Genomic DNA, 8,990 nt, shown 5'->3' with positions numbered 1-8,990 from the left:
AAATCCAGCTCGAAAAACCTTGGCAGCAATAGCTCGACTGCTCGCGTGATGACCACATATTCCCTCGTGTACGTCCTTCGAGATTATCCTTCCTTCTTCGGTGTAACGCATCGCTGTAACACACCCGAAATACTGCGTTTATACAGCTCCCCTTTGACCACTGTAAAGGCTTTGGACCGTCGAATAACTCGCCTTGCTTCAACTGGATCGTCGGGTATTGTTTTCCTTAGGATATACGATATGTACACTTGCATCCATGGTACTTGCACCATCAATACTAGATCCTGTTCCTCTTCTTCTTCTTCTGTTTCTTTTGCAGCCCCGCGGATTTTTCCTCCTTCTCCTTCTTTTTCAATTTCTTCTGCTTTGTTGATCTCTCTGTTATTTCCTCCCAAAACACTCCTGGTGGAATTGCGAGGCACTGCGATCCGATATTTGCAAGAACATCGGCTTCATCATTGCTCAGCCTGCTTATATGATTTACCTCGCATCCATCAAATAGTTTCTCGAGCTCGTTGTACACTTCTTTGTACGCCACCATGCTATCATTGACTGCATCACATTGGTTCATGACTTGCTGGGCCACCAATTGTGAGTCGCCAAAGATTGTTAGTCGAGTTGCGCCACAAGCTTTTGCCATCTTCATCCCGTGTATAAGAGCTTCGTACTCTGCCTCATTGTTTGACGCATTTGGGAACGTCATCCGTAGAACATACTTTAATTTGTCGCCTTCAGGTGATATGAGTATCACACCTGCTCCAGCTCCTTCTAACCTTTTGGACCCGTCAAAGTTCATAGTCCAGGTTCTCGATAAATCCGGAGGTCCTGTATTTTGCAGCTCCATCCATTCTGCGATGAAATCTGGCAGGATTTGCGACTTTATTGCTTTTCTTTTTTCATACGTGATGTCCCGAGGAGAAAGTTCTATTCCCCAAAGGGAGACACGACCCGTAGCTTCTGGATTGTTTATTATATTGGATAAAGGTGCCTCGTTGACCACTATTATCGGATGCGCCGAAAAATAGTGCCGCAGTTTTCTTGCGGTTGTAAACACTCCATATGCTAGTTTCTGGTACTGCGGGTACCGCTGTTTTGAAGGCGATAATACTTCACTGATGAAATATACCGGCCTCTGCACTCCATGAAGTTTTCCTTCTTCTTCCCTTTCGACAACGAGTGTTGTGCTGACCACTTGGGGTGTAGCCGCAATATATAACAGGAGGGGTTCCTTCTCTTTAGGCGCCACCAAGATTGGTGGTGTCGATATTGTGCGTTTAAGATCCTCGAAGGCTCTATCTGCCTCTTCATTCCACTAAAACTTCTCTCCTTGTTTGATTAAGGCGTAGAACGGTAATGCCTTTTCTCCCAACCTGGCGACGAATCTGCTCAAAGCTGCGACTCGCCCAGTTAGCTGCTGTATTTCTTTCAACTTTGTTGGCTTCCTCATTGTTACGATAGCTTGGATTTTTTCGGGATTTGCTTCAATCCCTCTTGTTGAAACTAAGAACCCGAGAAGTTCTCCTGCAGGGACGCCGAAAGAACACTTCGTCGGGTTCAGCTTGAGATAGAACTTGTCGAGATTATCGAAAGTTTCCTTCAAGTCCTCGATTAGCGTGTCCCCCTTTTTTGATGTTATGACGATGTCGTCGATGTACACTTGTACGTTTTTCCCGATCTGTGTTGCTAAGCACTTCTGCATCATCCGCTGATATGTTGATCCCGCGTTTTTCAAACCAAAGGGCATTGTTCTATAGCAAAACACGCCGTAAAGTGTGATGAATGCTGTTTTGACCTCGTCCTCTTCTTTTAATCTGATCTGATTATAACCAGAGTATGCATCCAGGAAGGAAAGACGTTCACATCCTGCCGTGGAGTCGATAATTTGATCGATCCTTGGGAGGGGAAAGTGATCCTTTGGACAGTGTTTGTTGAGACACGTAAAGTCGACGCACATGCAAGGACTTTGGTGTTTTTCTTCGGGACCAGTACTGGGTTTGCTACCCATGTGGCCTCTGTATGCAATTCCTTAATGAAACCAGCTTCTCTTAGTCGATCAATTTCTGACAGCATAGCTTTACGGTTTGGCTCCGAAAAACGCCTCAGAGGTTGCTTAATTGGTCTTGCTATTGGATCCAAGTTTAGGTGGTGCTCGGCAAGTTCCCTGGGTACTCCTGGCATGTCAGCTGGACACCATGCGAAGATTTTCTAGTGCTCACGGAGGAACTCGACGAGCGCGCTTTCCTATGCGAGGTCCATGTTTGTCGCGATGGACGTCATCTTCTTCGGATCTGTCGGGTGAATCTACACCTCCTTGGAATCCTTTGCAGTGTTAAATGTTGGCTCCTTGTTAGGTCTCCCTACATCTGGTAGTACATCATAATCAGTCGTAAGCCTTGACTCCATGTATTCTGCTTGCATCCCGAAAGTTTCTGACAGTCGATGAAAATCTTTGTCACATTTATCGGGTAGCGCAAAGCTTCCTTTGACTGTGATTGACCCCTTAGGTCCAGGTAACCTCCACAATAAATATGTATAATGTGGTACTGCCATAAACCTGGCATATGCTGGCCGCCCCAACAAGGCGTGATACTGTGATGGGAAATCCACGACTTCGAACTCCAGCTTCTCTATCCTGTAATTTTCTCGGGTCCCAAACTGAACGTCGAGATTGATCTTCCCCAACGGATAACTTGGCTTATCCGGCGTAATTCCATGGAAACGCGTATCAGTTGGCTTCAAATTTGCTAGGGAGATGTTCATCTTCCTTAGCGTATCTGCGTACATAAGGTTTAGGCTGCTGCCGCCGTCTATGAATACTCGCGATACGTCAAATCCCGCGATTACTGCTGGTAAAATAAGTGCTGACTGCCCTGGTCGAGGAACTTGCTGCGGATGATCCACTATTGTGAAGCCAATATCTTGCCCTGACCAATTGAGGTACTCAACCGTTGGTGGAGGTTTCTTCTCTGCCGTGAACACCTGTCGCGAGATTACTTTCTGAGCTCTATTGGATGGCCTGCCTTTCTGAATCATCGAGACCGCTCCATGAGAGTTGGGATCAACGTAAGGTGGTGGTGCTGGTGCTGCCGCTATTCTGAGCTGATGTCGATTTTCGTCCGTAATTGCGGGAGGAGGTGGCAAGTGAATCTCACTCCTGGGCCCCTGGGGGTTTCTATTTATTGTTTGTGCATTGGTTATTCCTGCAACTCGCAGCATTGCTTGGAAATTTCGGTAGTCCTTCTGCAGATGTCCTGACTGCCTTCTCCCATTGCTCTGTCGAGGTAAAAATGCATCTGACATGGCCCGTTCATCATATCTTCGGGAGTTACGAAAGGTCTCTGAAATCTCGACCCGCTATTTTGCCTGTTATTTCGAGAGTCATCTCTATTGTCGCCTTGCTGTGCATTACTCCTTTGATAATCATCTCTATTGTTTCCTCCATTGTTTCCCCGAAACCCAGCCGATATTTGGCCAGGGGCATCGTAACTCGAAAATTGCCGAGAAAATCGTCGTCTATTTTGAAAATTTCGACTGCGGTCCTCCTCTGGTGGCCTGTGTCGTTTATTATGTACAGCATCCTCGCCATCTGCCCATCTGTTTGCTATTTCCATTAATGCTGATACTGTCCTTGGGTTGGTTCTTCCCAAGTCCTCCACAAAATCGCCTCGTCGAACTCCTGCTACGAACGCATCTATCGCTCTTTCGTCAGATATATTCTCTGCCGAGTTTTTAATGATGTTCCACCTTTGAATGTACTTTCTCATTGATTCATCATGCTTTTGTCGACATGATCTCAATTCCTCTAGTGTCGCAGGCTTTTTGCAGGTTGATCGGAAGTTCTTGACAAACACATCCTCAAAACTGTCCCAGTTGTCGATGGAGCCTGGGGGAAGCTTCTTTATCCACGATCTTGCGGCTCCGCCTAGGTGTATTTGAATGCTTTGCATGGCTGTTGCTCTGGTTCCACCTATCAGCTTTACCGTCTCGAGGTAATCGACTAGCCAATCCTCGGGATCTTGTAGGCCATCGAATTTCTTGAAACTATCGGGTAACTTGAATCCTGAGGGGACTCGAGTTTTTCGGACCCGTCGCGTAAAACACGGGAGTCCACACATATCTTCTTCAGCAAGTTCTGGTGAATGCCGATGTTCCCTTCTACCTTGTCGCGCTCTATCTACCCTGGCCTGAGCCGCCGTATCTCTGACTCCACTTGCTATTGGTGGATCTTGCACTGCTGCAGTAGGTCTCGTGCTATTTTGTCTTGCAGCTCCTTCGGGGGGTGTGGCTGCGAATGCTGCTCCCATGGCTCCACATCCTGCCATGGCCATGTTGTACAACACCTCTCCTGGATCCCCGGGAGGTGGCCTAGACGCTAAGATGAAAGCTTGCGTTGCCATGTACCCTGCTTCCGGTGTTTTTGGAATGATATTCCCCCTCGTGTCGATTGACATAAAAGACATGTCGAGGTTTTGAATTAAAGTCTCTCTTTCAGCTTCAGGTATATTTTGCAGCCGCGATCTTGCTCTCCGTCGAGCTTCTCTGTGGCTATCTCCCGAAGTTCCCGATTGTCGACTTAACTCCGCTCTTCGCACCGCTTGATGCTCGAGGCTGCCTCCTTTCTTCCGTTCGAGCAAGCGTGTCTGTTTTTCTAATTCCCTTCCAGCTCGAGCGAGCCTATATTGGTAGGCCTGCAATTCTTCAGTCGTAGCAGTTGTTGCCATTGGTTCTAAACCATCCATAGCTCTTGCGGCTCTATCCCATGCTGCTTGTGGGAGTTGAACCCTAACACGTGGTGTAGGCCCGACATATTTATTGCCCAAACCTCGCCTTAGGTCAGAGGGATCGACATATGGATTTCCCAAGTCATCGAAAGCCTCTGATGTTTCCTCCTGATCGCGACTTGCTTCTCCAATAGCGTAAATCTGATGATATTTTGGATTCTGAACCTTGCTGGGTTTGGTGACACCATCATAGAGATTGGTGAAGACCTTTCCAACAGTGATGGATTTGTCGATGAAGTCGAAGCTGTCGACGCTATTCGAGTCATCGCTTATATAGGAGTCCGCGGATGACTCGAAGGACATGTCGCTGAAGATCTTGGCAAGTTTTTCGCTTGCTTTGGTGCTGATGAAGCGTGGCGACGAAATCTCCTCGTCGCCTGACTCGATGGATGATGCTGAGCTTGAAAAATCGGGATCGACCGCCAATAATCCCGACGAGATCGGAACTTCGAGACGATACGCTCCTTCTTTCTCGACGCGGAAGTGGAACTTTCCGAACGTCATCTCCATGGGCTCCTCCAGATACGCATATGCATCCAAACGGGAGGGCGGGTGAGGAACAAAATCAACGAGACCAGTTTCGATCTGTTTACCTCTGTCCATGATGTTGCTTGCTATCGACGAAGTCGACGATCTTGAACGTGCCATCGAGATCAACTCCTTGTCGCCTCTAGAGCCCACAGACGGCGCCAATTGACAAGGTATTAACTTGTCAATGCCTACAAGTAGTAGACTAGGGTTTCGTTGGATGTAGAGGGCAAGCAGATCTCGAAGGTTTCAGCCGAAAAGTGCTCGACGATGTAAAAGCTAGGGTTTGCGAGACAATGATTCGATCCTTTCTTTGTCCCTCGACTCCCCCTTATATAGGAGGTGGAGCCGAGGGATTCATGATACACAAGTTTACAGAGTCCGGGAGGGTTTCTAACCCGTCCCACAAGATTACAAATAATGCTTCCTATTACAACTCTAGCTTTCCTTAATAGTATCTTGGGCTTCCGAATCTTCTTATCCTTCGGGTCGTGGGCCTTCAGTAAACCCCGGGTACCTTGTTCGGCAGGCCCATTGGGGATGCCTATGTCACTTAGTGACATTTAGTAGTGCCCAATACTCTAGCCAGATTGGCTTTGTCCTCACTAGAAGAAGTGATAGGAGGGCTTGTTTGGATTGCAAGGTGATCCTGGGGAGTGTGTTGTGGCGCAACATAAGCTTGTGGTAGCCGAGTTCCGTTTTCACGCTCGTGTGATGCGGGATAAAGGCATCAAAATCACAAGAACGAAGTGGTGGAAGCTCAAAGGGAAAGCACAACAGACCTTTCGGGAGAGGATGATCATGGAAGGACCTTGGGACGGAGAGCGAGATGCAGATAGTATGTGAGTGAAGATGAGTACTTGCATTCGAAAAGTAGCTAGGGAGGTTCTTGGAGTGACAAAGGGTCAGAAGCCGGAAGCTAAGGACACATGGTGGTGGAATGAGGATGTCCAAATGGATATCAAGGAGAAGAATGAGTGCTACAAGAGGTGGCACCACGATAGAAGCACAAGCAAGATGGTGAAGTATAAAGAGGCCAAGAAGAATGCAAGGCGAGTTGTGAGTGGAGCAAGGGGACGGGCCTATGATGAGCTATATGACAGACTAGGCACAAAGGAAGGAGAGAAGGATATCTACAAGATGGCAAAAATTTGGGAGAGGAAGACAAGGGACCTCAACCAAGTTAAGTGCATCAAGGTCGATGAGGCTAATCGACTTCTGGTGAAAGATGAAGAGATCAAGAATAGATGGAGGGAGTACTTTGATGGGTTATTCAATGATGGGAACGATGACACTATTCCCAAGCTGGATGACTCCTTTGATGACGCCAATAGGCATTTTGTGCGGAGGATCCAAGAGCTTGAGGTTAAAGAGGCCCTCAAAAGGATGAAGGGAGGAAACTCCCTTGGCCCTGATGATGTCCCAATCGAGGTGTGGAGAAGCCTTGGAGACGTGGCAATAGTATGGCTAACTAAGCTATTCAACCACATTTTTCGGTCGAACGAGATGCCTGAAGAGTGGCGGAAAAGCATATTAGTACCTATCTTCAAGAATAAAGGAGATATTCAAAGTTGTACTAACTATCAAGAAATTAAGCTTATGAGCCATACTATGAAACTTTGGGAGAGAATCATCGAGCATCGCTTGAGGAGATTGACGAATCTCACTAAAAACTAGTTCGGTTTTATGCCTGAGAGGTCGACTACAGAGGCGATTTTCTTACTTCACCAACTTATGGAGAGGTATAGGGAGCAAAATAAGGACCTACATATGGTGTTCATCGACTTGGAGAAGGTGTATGACAAGATACCAAGGACGGTCATGTGATGGGCGCTGGAGAAACACAAATTTCCAACAAAGTACATTACCCTCCTCAGAGATATGTACAATCATGTTGTGACAAGTGTTCGCAGGTGATGGCAAGACTGATACCTTCCCAATCACGATAGGTCTACATCAAGGGTCAGCCTTATGCCCATACATGTTTTCCTTGGTGTTGGATGAGGTGACCAAGGATATACAAGGAGGTATTCCTTGGTGTATGCTCTTTGCTGATGATGTGGTGCTAGTAGATGAGACCAGGGCCGGCGTAAATAGGAAGTTAGAGCTATGGAGACTTAGACTTAGTAGAACCAAGACTGAGTACATGTTGTAGCGACCCAGGAAAATCCCCATATTAGATTTGTTTGTTATTTCTCTTTTATGCATCATCATGACATCATGGCATCATTCATCTCTCGCCTTGTGTGTTTCATTAAAAATCTCTAAAAAATAAATATTTAATTTAAAATCTTGTTTTGGTTTTGAAAATATCCCTACGTTTATAAAATCTTACCTCCCGCTTTATTTTACTAAACAAATATTTCTTTTAAAGTCTTGCAAAACTTTTTTAAAATGTAATGAAGCTTTCAAATCTTTTCTAGAACACATCCCATCATCCTCTTCTTGTCCAAGAATTTCAGCAAGAAAAAGAAAATAAGGTTGGAGCTATTCAGAAGAAGAGGGAAAGAAGAAAACCAGCCACAGACGCAATACAGACCAAGTCAGCCCAGGTTTTTAGCTTTCTCCTTGTCATCTTCGTGGGCATGGCACGAGAGGAGCCTGCTCGTGCTTAGCTCAGCCGCTCCACAACGCCTCCTCTCAACCACTCCTTTTCCCATCCTTTTGATCCCCACCAAAACCTAGCTCGCATCCATCTTCCTACCTCTGGCCGCCGCCACTCTCCTTTTCTTCTCCACCTTTTTTTTCCTTTCTCTGAGAACAACGAAAGAACACCACTGCGGCAGTCCACCGTCGCGCCGTCGTTCCAGAGCGTCCGTCGCCAAGACGAGACCACCATGAGCTGCACCTCGTCGCCCTCGTCATCATCCCCAAAGGAATCGAGTTGGTTCCGCTCCAATTAACGCGAAGGTTGCCGTCTTTATCTCCGGCCGCCGCGCTCCGGCGAAGTTTTCGGCCGCCTCCGACCTCGTCCGCCCCTGCCAAGGTGTTCTTCATCTTCCTGGTGAGATGGCGCCCCTTTTCCCTCTCTTCCCCGTCCTGTTTGCTCGCTGTTTGGCGTCGCCAAATTCTGACGGGACTGTCACCCTTTTCTGTCCGAGATACGCCGCCGGAGTTCTCTGTCCTTGCCGTCACCATGGGCCTCGCTGCGCCGTGCTAGCACCATCTCCTTCGACCCGTACGACAACAGCGGCAACCTCTCGGTGAGCAGCCGCCTCAATCCATCCCTTTCCCTGCTTCTTTGTTTCTCGGTAGGTTCGTTTCCGATCGCGTCCAAGTACGCTGCCGTGGACACCGTCAGTGACAAGCATGGCCATGAGCTGACGCTGCTTTGTTGCTTCTGTTGATGCGCCTGCGTGCGCACGACTTCTCCATGTCGTTGCATCCCCTCTTGCACATTAGGGCATCTCCAGCGGCGCGACGCAAATGGTCGCTGAGCGATCGTTTTCGTCCGCCGTGACCGGAAATGCGTCTGGGCTCTGCTCCAGCGGGGCGACGCAAAGTGACCGGCCCGTCCGCGGAGACGCAAACCTGGCTCAAATATGCGCCAGGTTTGCGTCTCCGCGGACGCTCGGCGGTCGCGCCGAGTAACCGCCGAAAAAGACGTAGGACCCGCGCGTCAGTGGCAGCGAGGCCGATATAATTCCTGCCACTGGCCATTCCCCGCGCGAAAAAGCAAAC

At 48.0% G+C, this 8,990-nt stretch overlaps 1 pseudogene; it reads left to right on the top strand.

The window, feature by feature from the left end:
- LOC124690339 overlaps positions 1-7,464 on the top strand; it is a 34,003-nt pseudogene extending 26,539 nt beyond the window's left edge.
- The last annotated feature ends 1,526 nt before the right edge of the window (positions 7,465-8,990 follow it).

The sequence above is a fragment of the Lolium rigidum genome, chromosome 2 (genome assembly GCF_022539505.1).
Source record: "Lolium rigidum isolate FL_2022 chromosome 2, APGP_CSIRO_Lrig_0.1, whole genome shotgun sequence".
In the NCBI taxonomy this organism is placed as follows: domain Eukaryota; kingdom Viridiplantae; phylum Streptophyta; class Magnoliopsida; order Poales; family Poaceae; genus Lolium; species Lolium rigidum.
The sequence above is the reverse complement of the archived record's forward strand: the minus strand, read 5'-3'. Positions and strand labels throughout refer to the sequence as shown.